At 44.0% G+C, this 27,790-nt stretch overlaps 1 protein-coding gene and 2 long non-coding RNA genes across 4 annotated transcripts in view; 2 read left to right on the forward strand and 1 right to left on the reverse strand.

Moving 5' to 3' along the window:
- The window catches only part of NOX3 (NADPH oxidase 3), a 340,950-nt gene that overhangs the window by 293,522 nt on the left and 19,638 nt on the right, over window positions 1-27,790 (reverse strand). The window contains exon 3 of one of the 2 annotated variants that reach the window (XR_008315665.1): window positions 13,224-13,354. The exons of the other annotated variant lie outside the window; for it this stretch is intronic. The gene's annotated coding sequence lies outside the window, so the exon portion shown is untranslated. Of the gene's footprint in view, window positions 1-13,223; window positions 13,355-27,790 lie in introns of those variants that run through there. 2 annotated transcript variants of the gene reach the window in all.
- Window positions 1-27,790, forward strand: part of LOC128344126 (uncharacterized) — an 89,388-nt gene that overhangs the window by 37,234 nt on the left and 24,364 nt on the right. The window lies entirely within an intron of this gene.
- On the forward strand, window positions 1,193-22,894 carry LOC128344130 (uncharacterized). The gene is made up of 3 exons (XR_008315688.1): window positions 1,193-1,330; window positions 2,206-2,283; window positions 17,105-22,894. It is a non-coding gene; the product is annotated as an uncharacterized LOC128344130 (long non-coding RNA).

Here is a 27,790-nt window from a genome sequence, read left to right on the forward strand (position 1 = left end):
GATGACCGATCCGGTATAGATTTATTAAAGTTACGTCTCGCCATATTGTTGATGTGAGAGGCACTCTTTGTCTGGCTCCTCTGGTGAGACCTGTCCATTATGGTTGGACCTCTGGCATAGCTCTCACCTTCCTCAGAGCACACAAGCCCCACAACTACGCCAAGGTAGTGCCTCACTGGGGGTTGTTTTTGTTGTTGTTGTTACATTGAGTGCAGCAAAGATTTTCACAGACCATCTGAACCTATGCCTAAGTCTGTAGATACTAGGTTAAGTACCCCTGCCCTATGGAGAGAAGGATCATTGAGGCATCTCTTTTGGGCAAAAGGTCTTGGCTTCCCAAGAACAGTTTTATACCTGCCCCTTCCTTTTAGCTTCCTGACAGTTCATCTCCTTGCCATATTAGCAAACCAATCCTGGAGGAGGACATTCATTTTTCTGAAGGTTAAAGCAAAACCACTAAACCACAAATGTCTGGCATCTACTATTAATACTGCATTTAAAAAAATAGGGATGCATACACCAACATATAATTCTTCCCGAACAGACACACACAATTCTCATCTGTGGAATGGAATGCCCAAGCTTTTCATTAATTGTCTTCATGTGGAATTATTTGGTTCACTTGAATTTATGTTGCAAATGATATCATGGTGGAGTTTGGAATTCAAGAGGACAATGCATCTGATTTTCCCTTCTGCTTGACTGAAAGCTACTGTATTTCAAACTCCAGACTGTAAATGTACATTCAATCAAACTACCCATTTCATGCAACTGCAAGTAAGAAAACCTACTTTGCTGAAAAGTAGTGTCAGGGAGGGATGTGATTTTAGTCGAAAGAGGAAGGGGGTGCATAATATTTTCCCCACCCATCACTTCTGCCCTATAATTTCCTGCTCAGTTGCTTTTTTCTCCCCAAGAGAGGGTAAACTGCAGTGGGTATGTCCTCAAACTCCCATGCACATATTATGAAAGAAGGTACAGTAGGTGTATGTGTGTGAGAGAGAGAGATGCAAATGAGAATTTTAGCACTTACTCCGTGGCAAATTTATTAAAGCTTGCAATTTTAAATTCTCTCCTAAATTTCTATGGTTTTAAAGTGTTCGTGGCTTAGCTGTACTATATGCAGTTCTGGTGTAAAAATGCTAATTTGCATTTTAATTTGAATACAATACTTTATACCTAGGTTGATCAGATATATGCAGCTTAGGAAAGGGCTGCAGGGATGAAAAGAAATCGACATTGCCGAAATTCCTGCTTCTATACAATACAACTATGAAATGTACAGGAGCTTTGTTCTCCTTTGAAGCTAACTGTCTGATTTCCCGCTAATGTAGGTGCAATTTTGAAACTTTCCAAAATTAGATTTAATCTCTTTTATAATACTATCTTGAAGTTGGTTTTAGTAACATTCCCGATCTATATTTAAATAGCTTATTTTTCTTTTTAAAAAGCTTATTTCAGTTCTAGTGCAAAGCATTTAAGGGACTGAAACAGACTGTAATGTCTAGTTTTGGGAAAGACACTCATTTGCAAACTTTAGTTCTATTGTTTTATGAGCCAAACTAGACAAGACAGTGAAGATCTGTGGTTTAATCTCCCATCTCTTTAAATGATGGTAAAAGCTACCATATTGGGAAAACAGTTTGGACCAGGACTATGGCGCTAGAGATATATGCCATTTCCACATGCCATTTTCTAAATGAAAAGTATCCCCTCAAATAAGTTGCACCAGTAATGTGGGAGTGATAGAGACAGAAGGTCCAATGGATTCACATAATCCAGTGAAGAGCAAGCTGACTCTTTCATAATGTTTGTGGTAAGCTGCTTTGGGAATGCTTTCATACTTGCTGAGATCACATATAAGCCTCCAGAGATTTTTCATGTGATGAGCCAGTCTACAACTAATTATAATATTTACATAGTGGCTCTCCAACCATTGTTTATAATGTTTGTATAAGTAGGCCAGTATTAATTTTACTATTGCCATATTACAGAAGTGTTACTGACTCAGGCTGAAAAAGAGCATAGCCCAAGGCCAATAAGTTAATAGGGAACTGAGATTTCTCCCAGGGACTTCTACCTTAAAGCTAGCCCTCTTAAACACTATGCCACACCATATCTAGTGGTTCAATATATCAACATCCCCTGGAAAAGTATTTTCAGCATGTGGGGAAATGATTTTGTAAATTGTTTTTCATGTAACAGAAAACATTCTTGTATACAAAAAGGATTAATCTGGTCACAAAGATGTTAGCAGAGATTCAAGTTTCTCCAGTTGGAAAGGTAACTATGCATCACCCTCCTTGCTGGTCTACTCTCTTAGAACACTAAAGTACTGTCAATCATTATTTCTTCAAAACCTGTTTGGTTTCAGGTCATTATCCTGCAAAAACCATGTTTTTTTAAAGCAAAATGGAAGTACAACTTTTGTTTGACCACAGCAGCAGCAGGTAATTTCACTGCTCTCAGGAGCACATTAAATCAAACTGCCAAGAGCAGTTTACATAACCATGTGCTTTATTGATCATGTCTACCTGCCTATAAATGCTTTTGGGTGAAAAACAAACTGGGATTGAAGGCAAAAGTTTCCTCTAATCCAGGGATGGCCCGTTTGTAGCCTAAGGATTGGACTTGGCACTTTGAGCTGGCCTTGTGTGGCCTTGTGGCTCCGTCAAATTTCAGTCGACATCTGGTAAAAAGACCCACAATTCTGCTCATGAGAAAAAGAAAAATTGTCTCCAAATATTAAGATGAACAAACACAAAAGAATGCTACTAAGGAATACTAGTGAATCCTATATTTCAAGGTTCTTTTTGCTCTTTTCAAATAGTAAGAAACAGAGATATTCAGGTCATTAATTTTACCACTCTTTCTATGTAATGTGTATATATGTGTATGTAATGTCCAGTCACATACTCCATCTCTGGGAATCTGCTGACCCATTAAAGGTTTGGGTTTAGTTTCCCTCGTGGTTCAGTTTAATTGATATTTTTAGCCTACTTTCCAGTAGGCTTATGAAATCACCCAGCATTCTGTCTGTGTGTGAGTGTTTCTGTCCATGTGTCCCCCGCTCCCCATCAACTTTGCAACACCTGGACCAATATGAACCAAATTGGATACAGTTGTAGTGACACATAGGGACACCACAACAGCATAGTTTGTGATGATATCATCCACCCCAATCCATGATGGCGGACACGTGAACTTTTGAGCCGCAAGTGGGCTAACTTGTGCACCGCCTAACCGATTTGAACCAAATTTGCTACAGCTGTGGGGACACATAGGGATGCCCAAATGGCATGGTGTGTTATGATGTCATCCACTCCAGTTCAAAATGGTGACCATGTGAACATGAGGTGCAAGCAGGCTAATTTGTGGACTGCCTAACCCATTTGAACCAAATTGGGTACAGTTGCAGTGAGTGACACACAGGCACACCTCAGCAGCATAGTTTGTGATGATGGCATCCACACCAATTCAAGATGGCGGACGCATAAACTTTTGAGGCGCAACTGGACTAACTTGTAAACCACTTAACCAATTCGAACCAAATTTGGTACAGCTGTAGGGACACATGGGGACACCTCAATGGCAGAGTTTGTGATGATGTCATCCACCCCAATCCAAGATGGTGGTTGCATGAATGTCTGAGGCACAAGCCAGCTAATTTGTGGACTATCTAACCCATTGGAACCAACTGGGTACAGTTGCAGTGAGTGACACACAGGGACACCTCAATGGCATAGTTTGTGATTATGACATCCACACTGATTCAAGATGGTGGGCACATGAACATTTGAGGTGCAAGAGATCTAACTTGTGGACCTCAATCAATTTGAACCAAATTTAGTCCAGTCCCTCTAACAGTTTCTCTCTCTCTCCATCTTGACATTAGTGTACTATGGCGGTGAAGAGCATGAGGACTAACTTGTGAACCACTTAACCGATTTGAACCAAATTTGAAACAGCTGAAGGGACACATGGGGACACCTCTTGTGATGATGTCATCCAACCCAGTTCAAGATGGCGGACACATAAACCTTTGAGGTGTACGTGCACTAACCTGTGGACAGTTTAAATTATTTGAACCAAATTTGCTACAGCTTTATGGACACATAGGGATGCCCCAATGGTGTAGTTTGTGATGATGTCATCCACCCCATTCCAATATGGTTGACATGTGAACTTTTGAGGCAAAAGTGCCCTAACTTGAGGACTGTCTAACCAATTTGAACCAAATTCGGGACAGTTGTAGTAAGTGACACACAGGGACACCTCAATGGTATAGTTTGTAATGATGACATCCACCCCAATCCAAGATGGTGGACACATGAACATTTGAGATGCAAGAGATCTAATTTGTGGACCTCAATTTGAACCAAATTTAGTCCAGTCCCTGCAATGGTTTCTCTTTCTCTCCACCTTGACATTGGTGTACTATGGTGGTGAAGAGCATGAGCTATGAGTTAGGAAGTCCCTAGCCCAAGTCTTGGTTGGACTATGATCTCATTGGATGACTTCACATAAGCCAGTATCGCTCAGCCTTCCCTTTGGAATATGGGGATAACAACAGAGACCAAGGGTCATTGTAACAATTACCAAGATCCTATGAGTGAGTTTTTTAAGGACTTGGAGAATCTGCCATTGATGGCAGGGCCATAGCTTAGTGGAAGAGCATCTGCCTTGCATGGAGAAGGTCCCAGGTTCAATCCATGGCATCTCCAGGCAGAGCTGGGAAAGACTCTTGGCTGGAACCTTGGAGAGCCACAGCTAATCAGCATAGACAATACTGGACTAAAATGCAACTTTAGTTCATTTCAGAGTTTGGAGTTTGTTTTGCTTTTTGCTTTTTGCTATATGTTCTTCTTTTTAGAGCAAAGAAGAACAAGCATAATGCCATTGTATAAATCAATGGTATGGCCACATCCAGACTAATGAAGCACTGGTGCTTCTGAAGAGTTCAACTAATTCAGCTCCACCACTCATGCAGCAAGGGGGCAAATTTTGTCAACCTCCCCTTCCCCTGGAAGCACTCTGTCACCCAAAAATATGTCCCTGAGGGTTGCACAGTCCTCAGGAACATAGTTTCAGGTGGCATAGAGTGCTTCCAGGGGAAGAGGAGGTCATCAAAGTTAGACTATGCAAGCGGTGGTGCAGTGTTAGTTTGAAACTCTTCACAAGCCCTGGTACTACACAGGTGCTTCTCCAGTAGTGCTTCATTAGGCTGGATGTCAGCCACTGTGTACAGCAGGGATCCTCAACGTTGGGCCCCCAGATGTTCTTGGACTTCAACTCCCATAACCCCCAGCCAAAGGCCACTGGGCCTGGGGATTATGGGAGTTGAAGTCCAAGAACATCTGGGGGCTGCACGTTGAGGATCCCTGCTGTACAGTACCAGTCAGTTCATCTGGTAAACAGAGAACTGGAAACAGTTTAGGATAACAACTATCAAACATTGGCTACTCACCATAAAAAAAGAGGAAAGTTTGAGACATTTTAGTTTAGGGAAAATGCACAATTAAGTGGGTGCATGACAGCAGTTTGCAAAACTGTGAATGGCTAGGGAGAGCAGATCATTTCCCCCCCTATCAATGCTAGAACCAGTGGCAGCCAGTGAAGGTGGTGCTGGGGAGGCAGCGAGAGGTACCTTTAAAAAGTTATTAGCGGTGGTATTACTGGCACCTGCAAGCTGTCATGAACAATGGTGCCCATCCTGGCATCCTGTACCACGGTGGCAGCACTCACCTGGCCTCTGCACATGCACAGGGGCCAGGTGAGTGCTGGAGCCACAGCAGCTGCCACACAGGATGCCAGGCAGGTCACCACTTCTTGCAGGGGCTAGCAGGTGTGCAGTGCCACCAGTGATCACTTTTTAAAAGTACCTCATAACACACACACAAACCCCAGCACTGCCCTCACCGGCTGCCACTAGCTAGAACTCAGGGCCACCTAGTAAAGTAGACTAGCAGTTGGTTTAGGACTGACTGGAGGAAGTCATTCTTCATGCAGTACATTATTAATTTATGGAACCAAAATGTGGCCAGTAGCTTAAATTGCTTTAAAAGGGGATTGGGCAAAACCATTGATAGACATATCCTCTGGAATTTGCCAAGGTATTTAAACTGAACCTCCATGTCCAGAAGTAGTTTATATCTGAGTTGGTACTAAGAATTATACTGCCTCTGAACATGAAGGTTCCACTTAAATATAATTATTATTATTAGCCTTTGGTTGACTTCTATGAATATGCCCTATCCTTTTTAATTGGGTCAAAACCACAGAGAAAGTCTCTCTCATTCATGTGCTTGCTTCCTCTGAGGAAATGCATGTGACTGGCTGCTATTGGAAACAGAATGTTGCCTTGACAGACCGTGATCTGATCCAGCATGGTAATACTTATGCTCTTATTGTCCCTTTTACTGAGATGAGGGTCATTAAGGAAAGATCCAAGTCAACGTATTTTGTTTCTTAAAATTTTCATACTCCTAAAATCTAAACTAGCTAGACATTTCTGATTTTAAAAATCAGAATGATCAGTTCATCATTTGTAATATAAATCTTTAAAACTTCCTAATATGTTCACATGTTAGCTAGTTATTCCCCTTTGCCCTATTTAAAAGAAACAGTTTGTAATGAATTCAAGGTAAATGCAGAACATGGGAGAACTACCAATCCCAGAACCATCAGCACCCCACCACTCTCTACCTCTTTTCCTCTTCCTTGACCTTGTTTGGACAACAGTTTGGCCTCTGAAGCTGGTCACCCCTACTTGAAATTCCAGGTTTTTTATTGTACTAGATAGGCTGAAATCCCATCTACTCACTATTTGAGGGTTTTCCAGACCAAATAGTATAGAATGACATTTTTTAAAAGAATCAGATCTGGTGATTTGTAAATTATTACATAAAATTGGCCTTTTCCCGCAGAAAACTGGATTACAAGTAGCCCAGGGTGTAAAATTGCTTGAAAATGATATTGACTGAATTTGATTCATCTTTCTCATTAATGAGAAAATAACTCAGAATGTCTCTTGCAAGACATGCAATTCACAGTCTTGATTTCATGTCCCCATGTTTATCTGACCTGAAAATCTATATATAAAAGAACTTTTCAGTAAAATCCTATGATACACACAATTTTAGCAAAGTAGGGCACACATTATATGGGCAACATTATCAAAATTTCCCTTCTAATTATAAATCCAGATATGGACTAACACATACATTAAGTATGCATTAATGTACATATGGATCCTTGCCACAACTGGAAACTAGTCATGTTATAGTGGATACAACAATAACAAATCAGCAAAGAAATGGCTGACTTGGGGCAAAATCATTTGGGGTCAAATTTAAAATACTAGTAGCATATACCATGTCAGATCTCAATGAAGGACTAGCAAGATAGGAGTGTGATGTGGTGTGGTGGTGGTGTGTGGGTGTGATTGCTATTTATTTATTTTTATTTTATTTATTTATTCGATTTCTATACCACCCTTCCAAAAGTGGCTCAGGGTGGTTTACACAGAGAAATAACAAATAAATAAGATGGACCTCTGTCCCCAAAGGACTCACAATCTAAAAAGAAACATGAGATAGACACCAGCAACAGTCACTGGAGGTACTGTGCTGGGGGTGGATAGGACCAGTTACTCTCCCACTGCTAAATAAAGAGAATCACCACGTTAAAAGGTGCCTCTTTGCCAAGTTAGCAGGGCTTAATAGTTTTTACAAAACAAAAAAGTGACTATGTGCTGAGAATAATTATAATTTCAGAGCTATATTTGGCAGTGGCATACTGGTTCAGCTCTGCCATGTAGTGGGCTTGAAGCAAGTTGCCTCAGGAAACAGACGGTGGGCCATTTCTCAGAGGTGGTATAGCAGAGCCCACCAAGGTGGGCATGTGCAGTTTTTTTGATAGATAGTCCTCTAAGTTGAGTGACTATCAAGATCTGGTCTGGTAAATGCACCACCCCATCATCCCAAGACCCTGCTTGTCCCCTTACTTGATTGCTAACACCTCATTCTGCTGGTTTTACTTCTCTTCTTTACTCTCTCCATACCACTCCTGAACATGTTCCTCACCAGCGCTGCTGCCTATGGTGGATTTATGTAGTAGCAAATGTAGCATTTGCTAAGGGCCCCATGTGTTCGAGGGCCCCACACGTCTGGCTTCCAACTGGGAATTCAAGTTAAAACTTTACCTGTTTTATTTGGTCCATGTTAGATAAAATATCCCTTTTCTGCTAAATGTGCCTTTGAAGAGAAGGCCCAGCACAGCATTTGTCCAGTGGCTGTTGCTGGTGCCTACCACAGTTTTCTTTTTCGAGTGTGAGACCTTTGGAGACAGAGAATCATCTAGCCACTCTTTATTTTTCTATGTAAACCACTTTGAGAATTTTGATTTAAAAACAGTATATAAATGTTCACTGTTGTAGTAAGTGAGAGTTTGTGACTCCAAAATATAGCAAATGAAAAAATTGAATTACTTTACTATGCAAGTAAATAGTTTGTTTTAATATTTATGTGCATTTTAAAAAATTTAGGGCCCCTTTATAACATATGCTACAGGCCCCGCACTAGCTTAATCCAGCCCTGGTGCTCTCACCACCATGGCTGGCTTCCCCCATTATCTCCTCCTGGCTCCAGTCCTTCCATAAGAAGTCAGTGAAGGAGATGATGAAAAGAAGAGTGGGGGTGCTCTAGCTAGCTTACCTCCACAGCAGTTGTCTCTCCATCTCCTTCACTGAGTTCCTCCTCCAGAATAACTGGAGGTAGAAGGAAATGAGGTGGGGGGGGGGGAGCCAGTTGTGGCAGCAGAAGCAGCAGTGTGGAGTCTGTCTGGGAATATGGGAGTGGGGGGAAGTAGAGGGCACAACCCAGTGCAGAAGGGAGAAAGAAAAGGGGACTGCGATACTGTGTAGGAATGGAAGGAAAGAGGGAGGTTTCAGCAGGAGGAGAGGGTAGAGAGGAGATAGAGAAACAGATTTAAAATATTTTTATCCTGCTGTTACTTCCCTCCCTCCCTCTGCTATCCATCCACTTATTTATCCCTCTGATAAATAAGTGGATGGATAGCAGAGGGAGGGAGGGAAGTAACAGCAGGATAAAAATATTTTAAATTTATACATAAAGGACTGGCGTGCCAGCTACAGTCTTTTAAAAAGTTAAGCTGCAACTTCTAGACACATCCTACATCCGCATTCCTGAAGCATTATACGTCATTCCATTAATAGAACAAGCTTGCTGCCACCATCACCACCTGCTTAAGCACTGCCCAGTTGGACCAAGCCAGAAGCAGTGGAATGGATTTTCCAAGATGGCGCCACATACCCATTCAGCATGTCTGCTTCACACCACCACTTGAAGGCAACGCTCTGCGGCACATATAAAGGGCAGCACATTTGGACAACTTTATGATCCTTGACAGTAGCTGTACAAAATGCACTGTCCCATCAGTTCTGCCCCATGATGACACACAAAATAGAGACTTCACACTACTTCATCATAAGGTCAGCCTTGTTCACCTTGATCTCATCACTGCACTTGGCATTAATGATGCAGGATATTGCCAGTTTTTTAAAGAAATGAAAGCACAGTAACATTTCCCCTTATTATGGAGATTTGAGACAGAGAAAATTCAGAGAACAGATACACAACTTAAAATGGTGAATTCCACATACACATGCACACACCACTGCCCTTCTGGTCTGCTGTCAAGCATGAATGACTTCTTCAAGCAGACAACAGCAGAAAGCAGGGAAGTATCATAAATCTTTGAAATGCTCCCTAATACTTTTAGCTCCTTTATCCGTAGTGAGATCGAGAGTTTTATGCAAGACACTTGGTTGCTCTGGAAACATTTCACAACCCCTCCAGCAAATGCACACAGCAAGGTGTGGACATAATATGCCTCAGTGGTTTTTACCATCCTCGAATGCAGAGACGAGTATGGGAATATTATCTCAAGTCATTCTTGCCTGTTCTCGTGCAAACTGTCTCCAAGGATAAGCAGGCCAAAGAAAAGCATTATATATTTTTTCTTTATTAGAGCAATTGAATGTCATGGCTTTTTTTTCCTAAGGAAACTATAGGCTTTTATCTCCACAGCACAGAGATAGAAAAAGCTTTAAATAATGCATTCTTATAGCAATTTATATGTAGGAGAAAGTGTCAGGAATGGCGGGCCAGGGAGGAGAATGAAAATTGGGACTCAAATGTCACACTTGAAATTGGTTGTGAAATGGTCCAGGGTACAAAAGCAGGAACTGTGGCTGGGAAATCCAAGATCCATCAGGCAGGCTGACCCAGTTCTGCATTGGAGGCAGACAATAGCTTGTTCTGAGAGCTGAACAAAGTTTGAAAGTGATATTGCAGTTCATCCCATCATAGGGATGCAACCATTACAACCTTGTAACAAACAGGTTTTGCAGGCTTCTGTATTATTTGAAAAACCGGAATGACCAGACAGCAAGAGGTGTGTGCAAACACCATGGGAAGTGCTGCCTGCTTCCCTTTCTCAAACCTCTTTCAAATATGTTTAAAATGGTTGCATGTCTCTAGCCTCAATGTCCTGTCCTGACCAGGAGCTCATAGACTAGCAGAGATTCCTAGAGATTTCTGGAATCTCTACTCAAGATTCCTAGTCTAGAGCTCATAGACTAGTCTAAGATTCTTCAGACCTTGGACAGCTCTGAGATTACAACTTGCTCTGACAAGGTCTGTAGCCTCCCTTTGTCTGGCTATTTTCCCCAGGCTCCCTGTCCCTGGCTCAACCCTCACTAGGATGGAAGGAAATGTTTCAATGAGAAGTCCTCATGTCTAGAACTTTACACTCTGTCACTGCTCAGTTATGTCTAGCTAGGATGCATGGCCATCTTCGCCATGGATAAGTTCATGGAGGAGAGGTCTATCAGCTGCTACTAGTCGGAGGGCTATAGGCCACCTGCAGCCTTAAAGGCAGGATGCTTCTGAGAACCAGTTGCAGAGGAGTAACAGCAGGAGAGAAGGCATGCCCTCAACTCCTGCCTGTAGGCTTCCAGAGGCGTCTGGTGGCTGACTGTGTGAAACAGGATGCTGGACTAGATGGGCCTTGGGCCTGATCCAGCAGGGCTGTTCTTATGTTCTTATGTTATTATGGGTTGTAGATTGAAAGGCATGTGAGGGTGACAATAGTGCCTCCTTGGTCCAGAGGGTACTGTACCACCACAGAACATCATGGCTCAAGGGGCTTGATTCCGGGGCATTCTGGGTGACTGGATCCTGGAGTGGTGTTAGGATCTATGCTGGGCATTTCTATTTCAAGGGGCTTGATTCCGGGGCATTCTGGGTGACTGGATCCTGCAGTGGTGTTAGGATCCATGCTGGGCATTTCCATAGCCCATGCCACCAGACTCCAGGGCTTCTTAGGACTTTGAGGTGCCTCCACTTCTGAATCGATACCCTGCTCCATGCTGAAAGTTAGGGCCATGACCTGCCCATGAGCCAAAAAGAGAGAGATTTCTGATATTTCATTTTAAAAAAGTAGTTAGCATCTACTATAGACTGCCATACCAAGGAGAGGTGTTAATGATACATTTCTAAAACAAATTACAAATGTTTAAGATGGAGAACTTCCGCTACCCACTGAGGACTTCTGTGGGAGAAAAACTCCACTAAGTATCAAATCTCCTACAAATACCTGATGTGTCTTGCTGACAACTTCCTCTTTCAAAGGTGAAGGAAGGAAGAAGGAGAGTGGCTGTCCTTGGCTTCATCCTAACCAATATGGAAAAGTTGGTCATTGATGTTAAACAGTGGAGATTTTGGATAAAGTGACTATAGAATGCTGGAATTTTTGATCTTAAGGAAACCTAAAGATCAAACATGCACCTAGAAATTCATGAAAACTGCTTTTAAAGCTCAAAGAGCATTAGGTAGGATTCCATGGCTGGAAAAACTAATGGGGAAAGGAGCCCAAGTTGGGTGGAAGTTTCTGAAGATGGAGTGAATAAAGGCACAGTCAAAACAACTCCAATGAGAAAGGAGAATGGGTCAGGGCTAACCCTAGGATTTTTGGCACCCTAGGTGATGCTTCACTTTACCAAACCCCCCAGCTGAGAAATGCAGAGCCCCAGCTTTAACCTGAGCCATGCAGACTGCTAATTCATGAAGTCAAATGACTAGCTTGCACAGATGACCAGTGGGTGACTAGCCTGTGCTGGTTTAAGGATAGATTGGGAGAGAGTTGCTCTCCCCCTACTCACTGAACAAATGAGGCACCTTTTTAAAGTGGTGATTCTCTTTATTTAGCAGGGGGAGAGCAACTGGCCCTATCCATTCCCAGCATAGCATTTCTCCAGTGGTTTTTGCTGCTGTCTGTCTTATTTTTCTTTTTAAAATTGTGAGCCCTTTGGGGACAGGGAGCCAACTTTGGGAACTTGTGTTGGAAAGCAGTGTATGGTATTTGTCGTAGTTGTTGGTCTATTATGAGGGCAAAGCTCTGAATACTTCAAAGATGAAAAGATGCTTCTGTTAATTTGGAAATCCAGCCTGAGACAATTTCTTTTTGGAAATGATGCTGAGGCAGGCAATTCATATTTAAGAGAAGGGCAATTTAGGAGATTAGTTGTTTATTGGAGGCTGAAGTGCAATGAGCAAAGAAGACTGTGTATTTAGGGGTGAAGAATGGGCATGAACTTTGGGGAGCAGGGTGCTGGATTACATATTACATTCTTCTACCTCTGTGCAGTACTTCAGGTGTGCAACCTGACCCCTGCTAACTTGGCAAAGAGGCACCTTTATTTAGCAGGGGGAGAGTAACTGGCCCTATCCACCTCCAGTTACTGTTGCTGGTGTCTATCTTGTGTTTCTTTTTAGATTGTGAGCCCGTTGAGGACAGGGATCCATCTTATTTGTTTGTTATTTCTCTGTGTAAACCGCCCTGAGCCATTTTTGGAAGGGCGGTATAGAAATCAAATAAACAACAACAACAACACAGGAGGGAGAGTGCCAGGGACCCTCCCTGATGCCCCTCTAATTCCAGGGAGGTGATTTGTTTTTATTGTTCTATGACAATTTAGTCACCAGGTCCTGGGAATTCATTTAGTTTTTATTTCCCCTCACTGTCACCATATACATTCTTGTTACCCTGTTCTCAGTATTCAACACCTTTGGCTGAGCAGCCTTGCGAGCGCAGGATAGGCATATATGTTCAGGATATAAAATGAAACAAAACTTGAGGTATAAAATGAAAACAAGAATAAGTTTATTATTTACTGATTAGAATAAAGATCTCTGCAAAGCAGGGCACACAAGCTTCCCTTCGAAGTTCCTAGGTACATCCACTGTTCGACTTTCCGAGTGTTTCTTTTCATCTGGATAAAATGTAACATTTGGGGTGAGATAACTGGGACAGAGGTAATTAAAACTGGGTTTGTAAACTTAGTGAATTCTTCCAGACCTTCTTGTCTGTTACTAGGAGCTGCCCAGAACATTGCTGGTTCTCCAGCCTCCACATATTCACCCTTCTAGTTCCACACAACCCCCCTGAACAACTTTCCTGTTCAGAATACAACCACAAATTTCTCAATCCTCACCCCCAAACACCTCCCACTCCCACACAACTAAATCCAACTCTCTCTCTCTCTCTCTCTCTCTCTCTCTCTCTCTCCCCCCCCCTCTGTCTCAACTGCCTTTATTTTAAATCCCCCCCCCTCTGAACTTTCTGTGCCTAGTTACTAGGGTAAACCACACACACTCACTCACCAGCTCCTATATACATTCCATCACAGAGAGCAAGAATAATTGACAGTGGCATATTCCGGCACTGTGTATGCAAGAACTGGTGCCCTAGGCAACTGCCTAGGCCTTCCTAGTGGGTGGCTTGTCTGTGTATGCCAGTATGGCTGAAAAACCCAATATGGTTACACAGAAAGCTTCACAATGACCTGAATATTTAAAAGACGTGTATAATAAATGAAGGAATGAGAAGTCACAAAATACAAATACAGAAATAGTCCAGACTTGTAGGAGCAGTGTCAGAAAATCTAATGCTCAGAACAAGCTGAGATAGGTGAGGAACTCAAACAGGGCCTTTTCAGTTTTGTTTTGTTTTTTAAGAAGGAGGAAAGAAATGGTAGATCAGTAAGGATGGTGAAATATTAGCGGGTAATAAAGCAGAGGTGGAACTGAGCAATGTGTATTTTGGCTCATTCTTCTCCCAAAAAGGGAGCACTGTGCAACCTCACAAAAGTACATAGTGTGAATGGTGAAGAGTAAGGATTGCAATTCTAGACTAATAAGAATTTGGTCAGGAAACTTGGCATGTGTATGCTGAAGCTGAAGAAGAAAAGTCTGAGGGGACATGACAGTACTCTTCAAATACTTGAAAGGCACTCATTTAGAATAGATCAAAGACTTGTTCTTTGCTGCCCCAGAAAGCAGGGCTAGATCTAATGGGCTTAAGTTACAGGTGGGTAGGTTTTGGTTGAATTCTAGGAGAAAATACTTATTGATAAGATAAGTTTAACAATGGAATCAATTACCTAGGGAATGGTGTGCTCTCTGTCACTGAAGATCTTGAAGCAGAGGCTAGGCAGCCATCGACTGCAGATGCTCTAGCTTTGAGTTTCCTGCATTGAGTTTGGGCTTGAACTAGATAGCCTACAACTAGGGGTGTGCACAAACCGTTCGATCCCAAACCAGTTTACCATGAACCGGGCTGGTTCAATGGTTCAGTCACAAATTGGACGGGAGGGGGTCTGGTCTGTAATCAAACCGAACTGAGCCTGGTCAATGGCAGACCAGTTCAGGATAGAGGGGCTATGCTTGTGAACGGGGATCCAGTGAGGATTTCCCTTTACAAGCAAAGGGGTGGGGGAATCCTTGAAAAGTCTTCTAAAGAGCGGCCAGGGGTGGGCGGTGAGAGGATACCCTAAATTAAGTAAATTAAGGTTCTTACTGGCCTAGCAGAGGTAGCCACTGCTCCTCAAAGCCCCACCTGGCACAGCTCAAGTGCATGGCATTCCTTCCAGCAACCCGTCTACATGGCAGAGGCATGGTTCTGGCCTCCGCGGATGTGCAGAGGCCATTTGCATGGCCACACAACCTTGTGTGATCATGCAAATGGCCTCTGTGCATCTGGGGAGGCCACACAAATGGGCTCCACACATCCATGGAAGCCAGAACCGCGCTGTCACCAGGCAGACAAGTTGCTGGAGGAAGTGGCACATACTTGGGCTGTGCCAGGGGGGCTTTGAGGAGTGGCAGCCATTGCTGCCGGGCCAATACAGTAAGTACCTTAATCTACTTTTAAGGGTTCCCTCTCGCCGCTGTCCTCAGCTGCCCTTTAGAAGACTTTTCAAGGACCCCCCCCCACCCAAGCCTTTCCTTGTAAATTTGAACTGAATTCAAACCAAATCACAAATTTCTATTCATGCACACCCCTGCCTCCAACTCTACATGTCTGATCTTCATGGCAGAGGAATTTGTAGCGGCCAGTTATAAGAATTCAGATTTCTGCAGATGTTTGAATTGGTCCATAATTAGGTTTGAAAGGAACTAACTACTGTAGATATTTGTAACTTATTCTCACAGAAGCTGGGGCTCTTTTCTTGAAAAAAAAAATCCCCAAATCAATTTCTCTGACTTTTGATAATGCTTGCAGCCCTAAACATACTGTGAATGCAGACCTTTCCCCTCTGCTCAAAAATGCCTGGGTGTGACATTTATCGCAAAATGTCATGTGACCCCTATCAGGGCATTACTAGAAAACACTCTGCCCACACCAAGTTCCAGCTTTAGCATTGTGCACTGATGTCTCATTGTCATCAGGGTGCATTGAACTGAGGAGACATCAGCATGCTACTGTGCCTGCCCCATGTCATCCAATGAGATCCTAAAAGGCTTGTCACAGAATGATTCCCTTTGTCTTGTCCCAGTATTTCCAAGCACCTTGAGTTGCCTAACTTTACAATTCATATCGGAACTACTTAGGCTCCTAGCTTAAGGAAGCCCAAGAAGCCCTAAGTTTTCACAAGGAACTGTGAAAGAGTTTCCCATTCTCCTCACTTCGGTTGCCAAACACCTTTATGTTAACACATGCAATTCCCCTTTCACATCGCCTTTCCTGACTCAAGTTCAGTTGAGAAAGCAATACCCTGATGGAGTATGAATTTGCAGCTGCACTCAAAGTATGCCTTGAACTCTGTTTCTTAGTTCAAAGAGCAGAATCCTACCATCACCAAGCGGTGGCACTTTTAAATGGCCAGATATAATTGGGTTCAGTGGAGTTCAAAGCTGTTCTCCAGCTTTCCACATATCAAAGCCCATTGATTCTACAGCAGCAGAAGTGCATTGAAATGCAGGCAGGGTGTGATAAGAAAGTTATGAGCAGAGCAACTTTGGATCAGACGTGTTTTGGTTCCTGGATATTATACACATCTAGCTTTTGGTGTAGTTCCTTGGAGGGAGTATTATTCCTTCTTCTAATCACCGCCAAAAAAAACCAACACCCCCAAACAAACCATTTCCCCTTAATATTATTTGGATACTACATAGCTGATACCTTCAGAACACATTTACATTAAACTGGGGGGTAGGGTTGGGTATTGAGGCTTTCTCCAGAGATTGTTCATTCATTCTATTTATTTTCTTGGACATGATTTTATAAACCTTCCCTGAAGAGTTCGCAGCTATTAACTTTGCCGAACAGTTGCTCAAGTGAGAGTTAAAGGCAAATGGTCTAACAGAAAGTAATGGACTGAAGCACGTTCAGAGTATTCATCTGCTCCCAGTCTTATTTCAATAATTCTTCCCCAAGCATTGAATGGGGGGAAAGGGTTCAGAAGCATCAGCTGATGTTATGGTTGTGTAAGACAGGGATTCTCAGACACTTGAATAAGTAATACACACTTTGAGTCCTTAGGGTATCTTCACATCTGTCTAGGACAGTGCATAGAGGGTATCCCATGGCAGAAATATTATAATATTGGGCAGCTCCATTCTGTCTCTCATATGAAAACTGGAGTGCTGATACCATAATAAACAGTGTTATCTGCTTAAGATATACATCATTTTTCTGGTGTCCATGGACTCCTTTGGATTCTCATTTGTCCCATTTGCAGGTGCTAACCCATAAAGAAGGCACGAAGGTTGCTTCAGACTCTGTTTGACAAGATAAGTATCTAGATCTAGCAAAAACTTAACATATCTGAAGCTTAGAGAAAGCAAAATTGAATCTCAACATATCTGAGGCATAGAGGAAGCAGAAAGCATAGTCTGGAAATCTAGATCTAGATATCTCCAGCTTTTCCACACACTCCAGTATGATCCAGAAAACAACTAAGTAGCAGGACTACATAGACAGGACTTGGTTTGGTGCTTAGTGGCTTTCATTAAGTTCTACGGGCTGCAGACTACAACCTAGAATAGAGTTGAAAGGGGACAAAACCTCCTTCTGAGCAGGGAGGACAAAACTTGCTTCTGATAATCAGAGGCAAGAGATATGTTTAGCCCAAGCCTACCTCCACTCCACTTGTGCTCCTGAGGACATGCCTTTCCTTCTTCTTGAATAAATGAATGGGTGTCATTCATTCCTGTAGGGGAAAGTGAAGTGCTGCAATTGGCACTGCCGTGGAAGTAAAATCTGCTCACGATATCTAACACTAGATGGCCAGGCCCGCACAAACAGTGACACCCATGGGGAAACCAAATCCCTTCCCCCACAATACCATAGTTCTAGGGTTAAGAAGGAGTTAAGATCTACCACCACCAAGAAAATCAGGATCCAGCTTTAGAAGCATCACATATTCCATCATCCGCATCCTGAATTGGACTTCCTCCATTTGGAGTGAGGAAGCATTGCTTGCTACCACCTCTTCCTCCTTTTCAGGGCCTAGAAACTGTGTTTGGTTTCGGGGGCCAGAGAGCATATAGTTTCATTTTTGCTGTACCTGAATTAATGGCCTTACTTGTGGTTGAAAGGGTTGAGGGACAGGGAGAAGAAATTGGGGGCTGAGATTGGATAATCCTACAAAGAATGGTGGACAAGAGAGATGAAGTGCTTTTGACCTTTGTTGTTCACAGTCACCCTGAAGAGTTGTCTTATTGCAGTTTAACAAAAATTAGCTGTGTTTAAGCATAATTTAATGAAGCTGCAAACTTTCATGAAAACATGAGAAGAGTTCGCCACCGTGAAAACATTAAGTACTGTGTAGAAACTGTTAGGTGCCTAAAAGTCCCAGTGAAATGCATTACATAACTGTGTGCTTATGCCCCACTGATTTCAATAGATCACCGGACTGTCATATGATTGTAACCATTGTTAGAAGGAAAACTGGTAGCTGTCTAAAGAATGGATGAATCGCTGCTTATTCCGCAGCTGTGCTGGCTTGACCGATCAATAGCCTTCTTCCAATGCTTCCTTGCAGGCCAGCTCTACATCCATTGCTGGATTCTTCCACCTCCATGCTACTACTATCCTCCTCTCTGCTGGTCTGTTAGTTGTGCTGGCTATCAGTGGCTCCAGCAATTCCCTCTTGAGTGAATTGTCACATGGTTCTATGTGTCCAGTTATGGTGTGGGATGGTAGAGCAGGAGATCTCTTCCTTCTCTCTGGATACAACTTCCTCACTTTGAGCCTATAGCAATGCTTCGAAAAACACTGTGGACATATTTCAGACTCAAAATATCCCTCCTCCACAACTTAAATCTAAAATGCCCTTGCTTGTCTGCCTTGATGTAAAACACAGAAGAGATGCATGATGATGACTATATGATGTAATTTACTGTAATTTGGTAACCAATGTTCTTTACGTGCTGTGACTAACCACAGATGCCCTCTAGTGGCTTTAGCACAGAGCAGTGTGCTGCCTTTATTGGCACACAATATCCCCTGCAAGTGTAAAGGATACTCTTGCTTGTACCCAGAATCAACTACATGCATGATACTGGCATGATATCAGCATCAAAGAAGTGATGGATCCTCTTTTCACTTGGTAGTTTCTTGTTTCTATACCTTATTAATTCCTATCTCTATCACATATGAAACCTACATGTAACATTTTTAGCCAAAATCTTACAGTTGAGCCTCATGCATGAGTTTGTTCCACAAAAGGTACCTTACACAATCCTTCTTCACATCAGTGTTAAATCTAAAGACAGTTTTGTTCATTAGGAAACCTAGAAGAATAGGGACACAAACACCTGTTTGGCTGTAGGGCCACATTTCTGCCTTTCTGAAAAAAATGTTCATCCCTCACTGGGAGTGTGGGTTTGAGGAGTAAGTTGAGGAGTTCCCCCCTCATTTTACTGAATACCCACCACCACCACCACCACCAAACCTACTAACCTATATCTCCACCCCAAAGTGTTTTTCTTCCCTCTGGAAAAGATTTGTGAGGAGGTGCTCCTCAAGCTTCCCTGAATCTGCAGCCCTGTCCCTCAATTTCAACTGTTTCGAGCTCAAAACAAATTGCCTTTAAAATAAAGGGCCTGTTTCAAGCTCGAAACAAAACTATTCTGTTTAAAGCTCAAGTTGTTTCAAATGTTTTCAGCACCATTTTTCCAGGGAGAGCTTGTCTACCAATTGGGGTCAGGTAGATCTTACAGATCTTTCTGGTCTACCAATTGGGATCAGTGGGTAGAGCTTACAAATCTTTCTGCAGACCTTACAGATCTACTTGCCTCACACAGCGGGTAAACCAGGTCTCAGCTCCAGAATGGTCTACCTGCCGCATGAGGTGGGTAGACCAGGCCTCTGCTCCAGGCAGCATGTTGGCCACCATGGAGGACTGGTCTACCTGCCAACCCCAATTGGTAGATCAGCTCTCCCCAGAAAAATGGCACTTGAAACATTCGAAACACTCAAAACGTTTTAAGTGTTTCATCGAAACAGCAAGCGTTGCTGCTGTTTCTATGAATCTATCTGAGGATTCTGCATTTCGTTTCGAGCTCGAAAATCTGTTCCGTGCATACCTCTAGTAACAAATGTACCTCTAGTAACAAATGGGATGTGTACTGGAAAAAGCTGGAATGCCCACTTACACAATAGACACTCTTTTGACTCATTAAAAAGCCATGTAAGTAAATATACTTCGCATATGTTTAAAGCTTACTTAAATACCTTCCATGTTTACATATTTTCACATTTGAATAATGGCATGTAAAGATATGTGGTTTTTTTACTAACATTTTGGAAATAACTGTAAGGAAACATCAAAGGAAATGAACTAGTGCTGAAATATCTGAAAAATGGCAAACTGTACATTTAGGATTTTTTAAACATATAAAGGCCATATACACCAGAAGCCTAACGCAGGCTAGGGAAGCCCAGCTCGGTTGGACTGCTTATGTGGAGCACTGGGATCACTCCTGATCCCAGTGCTTCTGCCCTGTTTAGCCCAAATTTTTAGCCCAGTGTTTAGCTGAGGTTAAATGAACCTGTAGTTTGTTTAACCTCGTTAGGCGATGATTGCTTGCAACAATGATTGCCAACATGGTGATTCTCTTTATTTAGCAGGGGCCCAGCACAGTACCTCCAGTGACTATTGCTGGTGTCTATCTTATGTTTCTGTTTAGATTCTGAGCCCTTTGGAGACAGGGATCCATTGTATTTATTTATTATTTCTCTGTGTAAACCACCCTGAGCCATTTTTGGAAGGGCAGTATAGAAACTGAATGAATGAATGAATGAATGAATGAATGCCATTGGGTTAAAAGGCTCCCCCCCACCCTGCAGCCCATCACCATTTCCAGCAGCAAGCCAGGAGAAGGAACAGCCATGTCAAGCATAGTGGATGCTCTAAGGAGATCAGCCACTGCACTCCTGGCATGGGGCACTCTGGGATGTGGGAGGGGAGGTCCTCCCACTCCCGGATTTTTCCTTCACTGTGCTGCAAACGGGCACACAGCATAGTGAAGGCAAAGACGACAACTCTCATCTGCCGGGAAAGGCAGGCAAGCAACTGCCTTCCGCACACCTCCCAGCGGTGGTGTGAGGTCGTGTGCATGACCTTTGAATTGCATGTATCAGTCAGCCAGGCCAATCACTCCTTTGTAGTCCATTGTGAAAACTATGATATTCTACTGAAAGGAAATTAATGTGGCTAAGTAAATTTAAAAGCATAACCACTCACTCCCTATTAAAATCTATTTTGAGCAGCCCAATAAAACCTTCTAGATGAATAGATATGCCTATTTGATCATTTCAATTTGACCTTTTTTTTGTTGTTCAGCAATTTTGATAGTATTCTGCAAATCAATGAAGCAAATCTGAATGCCCACAATCTCTAAATACTTGTGGTCAAATGTCAGTGCTGTCATCAATTTGTATGATGTCACCTTGTTAGAAAGAACCAGTGTGGAGGAGTCGATTGGAAGTTTTTCTTCTCTTTGGGAGACCTGGGTTCAGGTCTCACCTCTACTATAACCTCATTACACAGCTTATCTTCCAGCTTCAGTTCCCCGCTTTGCAACAACAACAACAAAATGAAATGCATATAACTGCCTAATGATAACATTCTGCCAGTCCCAATTACTGGAATCACCAATGTATGAGTGATTAAGCCCACGTAGCAACACAGCAGTGTTAATACCCATAAAGAAATTCCATGCCCCCAAATAGGTGCTGATTGCAAGGAAGTTCCCTAGTTATATTCCTTAATAGAAAAGACGTCTCTGTGCACAGAGGATAGGGAGGGAGGAGGAATTATACCAAATATTTCAGATATTTTTTCATGGCTTTCTGATAGGAAGCAAGGATTTATTGCAAACAGCTTTAGCTGAAACTATGCTTCATTTTTCACATTTTCAGCTTGTTAAAGAACTCCTCCCCTTTTCAATGATTTTTCAGCACTCCTTGTGAAAATGTTCACATATTCTTTTAACTTTCCTCATGTTATTCTCAGTTGTCCTCAGTGACATAGCCAAGTCTGACTGGTTACTATTATATTAGGAAACATCTAATGGTATTGTCATAATGGCAGATGTAATGTCATGGTGACACCATCCCATTTACTATGGACTCTTCCAGACAACATTAAGAAGCACTGTTCCAAGCATGAATTTTATTCACTTTCCACACACTTTAGGCAGCTTGTGTTGTCTTTTGCAGCACAAATTCATGATCTGTCCATATGCACAGCAGGGCCCTTGCACATTTTTAGCAGTGCCATCTGCCGGCCTGCTCTTGTTTTCTGTGAAGAACTGAATGCTACTTTTATGGTGAATTGAGGTTCTTCATGGAGAACAACAGCTGACCAGCAGCTGCTAAAATTGTGCAAGGGTCTTGCTGTGCATAAAGACAGGGTGTGAATTTGCTGTGGAAAACACAATGCAAGCCTCCAAGTACAACCAGAATAAAAATGCATTTGGAAAAGAGCAGGAACAGCTCTTCTTACTTTCCCTTGGAAGAGTCACATATACTCTCTGATTGGATGGGATAACCCTTGTGACTAATTCAGGCAGAAAGAAAAAGAAGCTGAGTTCTCTGATTTATGAGTTGTCTGATGAAGGACCACCCGAAATGGGTTTAAGAATCCCGGGTTAACCCATAAGGACTTTTACAAGAACTCTCTCACAGGATCTTCTATTTGGCAAGAAGTTTCAGTCTCTTTTGATGCTATATTTCTATACATGCATGCTCAGGCATCAGTATATCAACACCTCTATTTTATTTGGAAATTGCCATCTACATTGGAGCAATCATCATTCTACATATGGACTTATATACAGTTTGTAGTATTTTCATGTGTATATTCACTCCTTACTATATTGTTGTCCTATTATTAGAGTTTAAATATTTGGATACATGCATGTGCAGAATTTTTGTCAGACCATTGGTACTTGTTCCAGTTTACTGGATTATGATTGTTATGGTTTCATTCTAATATAGCATCTTGAATTTGTTTCACAGATATTATTGCCTCCTTCCCTCTATATGTATTTCTGGTTATTTTTCCAGTATTAGTAGAGGTTCCGCTACTGTTAGCTATTTTTTGAGTCTCTGAGCAATTACCTCTGCATGGTTTTTTGCATCTTATTTCTCCAGTATTAAAGAAATGGCAGTCAGGAGAAGCATGGCACTCAATAGAATACAACCCTCAACAGAATACAACCCTAGGTGAATAGTCACAAAATACAAACAAGTATTTTGTAGGACAAATTTATTCATTGCCAAAGTTACTAGTTGTGAGTCAAAACCAGTAATTATCCACAGACAACAACAATTTGTTACTAACACTGCTTTGCCATTCCCTCTCCCAGATCCTTTGCCCATTCTCCTTAGACCCTTGCAACAACAAAGGATCTATGCTTGGATCCTGCAGCTATACTTATATTTTGCATGAGAAACATATATGCATATGCGTACATACAATACAATATACAATATACAATACAACAATACATCAAAGATGGAACTTATGGAAAAGTCAGCCTGTAGAAAAATTTTTGGAGGGAGCAGCTCATTCCTAAAGATCTGCAAGTAACTAAAGCCCTATTCAAACATTACGTTGAACATGCCTTTGTGTGTGAAGGTGTACTGTACATACCTTAATTTTAAAACAGAACCTGGATACAGGCAGGGCCGGCGCGTCCATTAAGGCGAACTAGGCAGTTGCCTAGGGCGCCAAAATGGAGGGGGCGCCGCACTGGCCAGCCTGCCGCCCCCCCACCCCGAGCGGTCAGCCTGCAGGCCCCTGCCTGGTGGGGGAGAGCGAGGGGCCAAGAAGGCAGGACAAGGCAGCAGCCCTTTGTCTGGCGGCGGGGCGAGGCGGGGGACCCAACCCGGGGCTGCCGCCGCCCCCCTCCCAGGGCTCCCCCCGCCCCGCGCGGCTGGGGCCAGGCAGGCAGCAGCAGCAGGCCGCAACCAGCCCCCAAGGCAGCAGCAAGCAGGCGCTGCCGCCTCCTCCGGGGGCGGGGTGGGACTCAGCTCGCTCTCTCTGGCCGCGCCGCGCCTGCTGGACGGAGCAGTCCAGGCCTTGCGAGGACCGCCTTCGCCTCCCGCTCCAGAGGGAGCCCCCCGCACGGAGGCTCCCACCGAAGGCCAGCCAGCAGGGGCACCTGCCGGGCAGCGGCCTGCTGCTGCTGCTGCTGCTGGGCACCCCGCAACCCCAGCCAGCCAGCCAGCCGCGCCTCTAGCGTGGCGGGGCTCCCCAGCCCGCCCCCGCGCCCAGCTTTGCCCAGCCTGCCAGTTGCAGCTGCAGGAGGAGGAGGAGGAGGGTGACCACCCTCACCCCGGAGCCCCGACCAGCCACTGGGCACCCCGGAGCCGCTGTCAGCAGCGGGCCGGCTCTGCTGAGTGACTCTCAGCACGGGAAGCCCGCCGCGGCTGAGTCGAGGGCCTCGGTGGTGGTGCCCGCCCAGCAGCAGCCTGGCAGTTGCACGCTGAGGAGCTCGCGGGGCGCACGGCGGCGACGCCGGCACAAGCAGCAGGAGGGCGGAAAGCAGCGCCTGCTTGGTCGGCCACAGAGGAGAGGCCTGCAAGGAGGAGGCTGAGGCCGCTGCTGCCGCCGCCTGCAAAAAGGCTGCCCCCCCCGCCCCGCACACTCAGCGGGCTGCCGCTGCTCCCTCTCTGGTGGGGGGGGTAGGGTTAGGGTTGTGGGTGGCACAGAGACATCAGGCAAGAGGGCTGCAGAAACCAGCAGCCACAGCCCCGGGAGAGCCTGGCAGTGCCTGGTGGCCGGCAGTAGCCAAAGGGCCACCAGCTCCATGGCAAGACACCACCACCTCCCCCCAGCCCCCCTGGACCCAGCCAGCTGGCTCACTGCAGGGAGAGACTGCCCAGAAGGGTCCCCCCCCATCCCTACTGCCTCTCATCCCATTGGCTCCCCTGGCTTCCTAGCTCCTGCAAGTCTGCTCCATGGGCCCCACATTAGGGAGGTGCATGGAACTGGCCTGGGGTAACTTTAAGGGCAGGGGAGGGTGCACTTCTCTCCCCTTCCCGCGCTCGATTTCCTAAAAGTCCGTTGGGCTGGCATCGTGCCGCCCTGTTGCCCCCTTTACCAGATGGAACTGGAGGTACTCAACATATCTGTGCGCGTTGGGTGCGTGTGCAACGCATACAGGCGTGTCGAGTACTTCCAGTTACATCCGGTAAAGGGGGCAACGCTGCTGCCCCGATGAGCGCTGGCGGGGGGGGGATTTCAAATTCTGTGCTTTTCATTCTTCCTATAATACATCTGTGTTTGAAATATGATTGGCCGGGGGGGGGGGGGCACCAGAAGGTGATCTTGCCTAGGGCGCAAAAAACCCTAGCACCGGCCCTGGATACAGGCCATCTCAACTGCAGGGTACAAATAAGAAGTATACTACTGTATGTGCACTGAACAGAACATGTGAATAACTATACATGCATACAGATCTGTAAGTGTATACACTGTACACAGATTATATGTGCATTGAACATAATGGGTGAATAGGGCTTACAAATTGACCATATTCTGGATCTAATACACACAAGCATGCACACAGGGAGAGCTCTGGTTATCTCTCTATTAGTCATCATGTGCCAGAGCAACAGCACTGGAAAGTCAGGTGCCAAATAACGCTAATGGGCCAACAGAATGTAATTGCTTATATGTACAGGTTATATCATGAAAACAAATTGTTTTGTAATGCTGAAGTCAGTCATGGTTTAATTAGGAGAAATACAATTGGTGTAAAATTTTGCAGCAGGCTGCTAGTTTGGTGTCATGCCAAGTCAACAGCAAGCATCTCCAAATGGAAATTTTCATTAGAGGCACTGGTAGTTCAGTTTGAAAGTATTTCTGCTTCTTCAACAGTGGCCTGAATCTGTAACACAGCCTATCTGCAATACACTAAAGGGATCCACTCCAGCCATTAATACCTCTGGCATACAGACTATAATCCAGATACACTCTGAAGTTGCTTTTCTGCAAACTCACCATCCATCACTCTAATTGACAGCACAAACAATCCATCTATTATTTTCTTAAATATCTGTTTCAAAATTTGAAAACCATTTCTGTTCAGTCTGATTGGTTTATGAGCTATTCCTAACCATCATAGCGATATTCACAAAGATCCTTCTCTCAGTGTTTGTTATAGGAATCATGTTTTCTCAACTGATTATGTAATATCAACTTTTGCTGCCACGGTTAAAGTTGTTTCTGCATTTTCACTGCTCAAGGTGCTGTTCAAGAGGAGGGAATCTGACTCGGATATGAAACTATGATCCAAGGATCAAATCACATTCCATCCCCTTCTCTCGGTCATTGTTTTTTAATCTCAAAAATCCTTTGCACTCCTTTAAATTTCACATCAGTACTGTTACAAGGGGCACTTTTTAGACTCGTTTTGGGACCTTATAGGCTTTGGTTATGAAACAGGCAATTCTTTCTTTCCCAAGAAAGTTGCAACCACAGGTTTAGAAGTCCAAATAAAAATATATTTTATTAAATAGAAAGTAAAGGCTTTGGCTAGGATGGAACATGTGGATAACCTCGTGTCACACAGAACATGCAATGTGTTCCCCATGTCTAGGCTCTGATACCTAATCTCTGCACTAATCATTGAATTGGGGCCCTACAGGGGCTGTCTTTCTAACAAAAGGGGAGGATGTGACCACTCACCTCGCTTTCTTTGCTAAAAGACAGAACAAACAAACAAAATACCTTCTAGCTTAGCTGGTTGGTACTACAAGCACTCTCTCTCACACACACATACCAGAATGGGAAGGGGATTGGGGATGGAAAACAGAAAACTCCATGGAGTGGAGGAAGGATGGGGGTTCTCTCTATATTTACATGTCCAATTTGAAGGGAAGGGAAGCTGGATTCTCAGTGGAAGAAAGTGGAGTGCAGTGATGGAAAAGCAGAGGGAAGAACTGTCTTCAGAATGGATCCCAAAGACTGCAGTTTGGAGGCTTTGGCCAACCAATTTTATAAAGTAAAAAGACACTAAATCAATGCCCCTCCAGGTTAAAGATTACTGAGGGTGATCTTGATGGAGAACAATAGAACAATGGATTGAAAAGGAGGCTAGACAGAAAAATGGGATTATCTAGTCAAACACTGAAGCTAATCACACAACCAAGAGAAATCAGGCTAAGGGAGGCCTAGCAGCTCCCGGCAGCAAACCACCTAAAGTACCCCCCCCTTAAATGAGGTTAGCAGAGCTAGTGCTCCGCTAACCCCGTTTGGTTGCTTGTGTGCTGCCACAGTGCGGCTCTGTGCTGCGGCAACACATGAGGAGACTCCCAGGCTCAGGGGTCTCTCCAGGACGCCCCATACACTTCCTGGGACTCCTGGGGGCCACACAACACCCAATCCCCGCAGCCCCCGCCAGCTCTGTGATGGAGCTGGCAGCCATGTGGGTGGCTGATACAGCTGCCCAGCTACAAGTGGCTGCTCATCTGTAGGGAGAGCGGGCTAAGCCCACTCTCCCCGCAGAACCCCGTCAGGCGCTTCAGACGTGTCGCTTGAAGCGCCTCCTTGTCTCTGGGGATTTTAGGGCTTGTTGACTTTAAACCTTAGGCAGATTCAGGAAGGAAGACTGAGTGGCGTTAACGCCTAGGTGAGAGATGTAGGTACATGTTGGAAAGGAGAGAGGGAGTCTCAGGAATGCTTAAGAATGGTCATATGGGAAGTCCATTCTGGGGTGTCGGGGAGCCCTGTGCAGACCCCTAGGGGACTGGGATATGATGGCCATGCTTCCTGCCTTACCCAACTGCCTAGGCTACTCTTAGCTTCAGTGGGAAGCACCGTTCCTTTCATAGACATTCTCTCTCAAATGCGTGTCACACCTGGCCAGACATGTCTTTACGGGTGTCAAGGAGATAAACAGAGAGT

This window comes from Hemicordylus capensis, chromosome 1 (assembly GCF_027244095.1).
Source record: "Hemicordylus capensis ecotype Gifberg chromosome 1, rHemCap1.1.pri, whole genome shotgun sequence".
Classification (NCBI taxonomy): Eukaryota; Metazoa; Chordata; class Lepidosauria; order Squamata; family Cordylidae; genus Hemicordylus; species Hemicordylus capensis.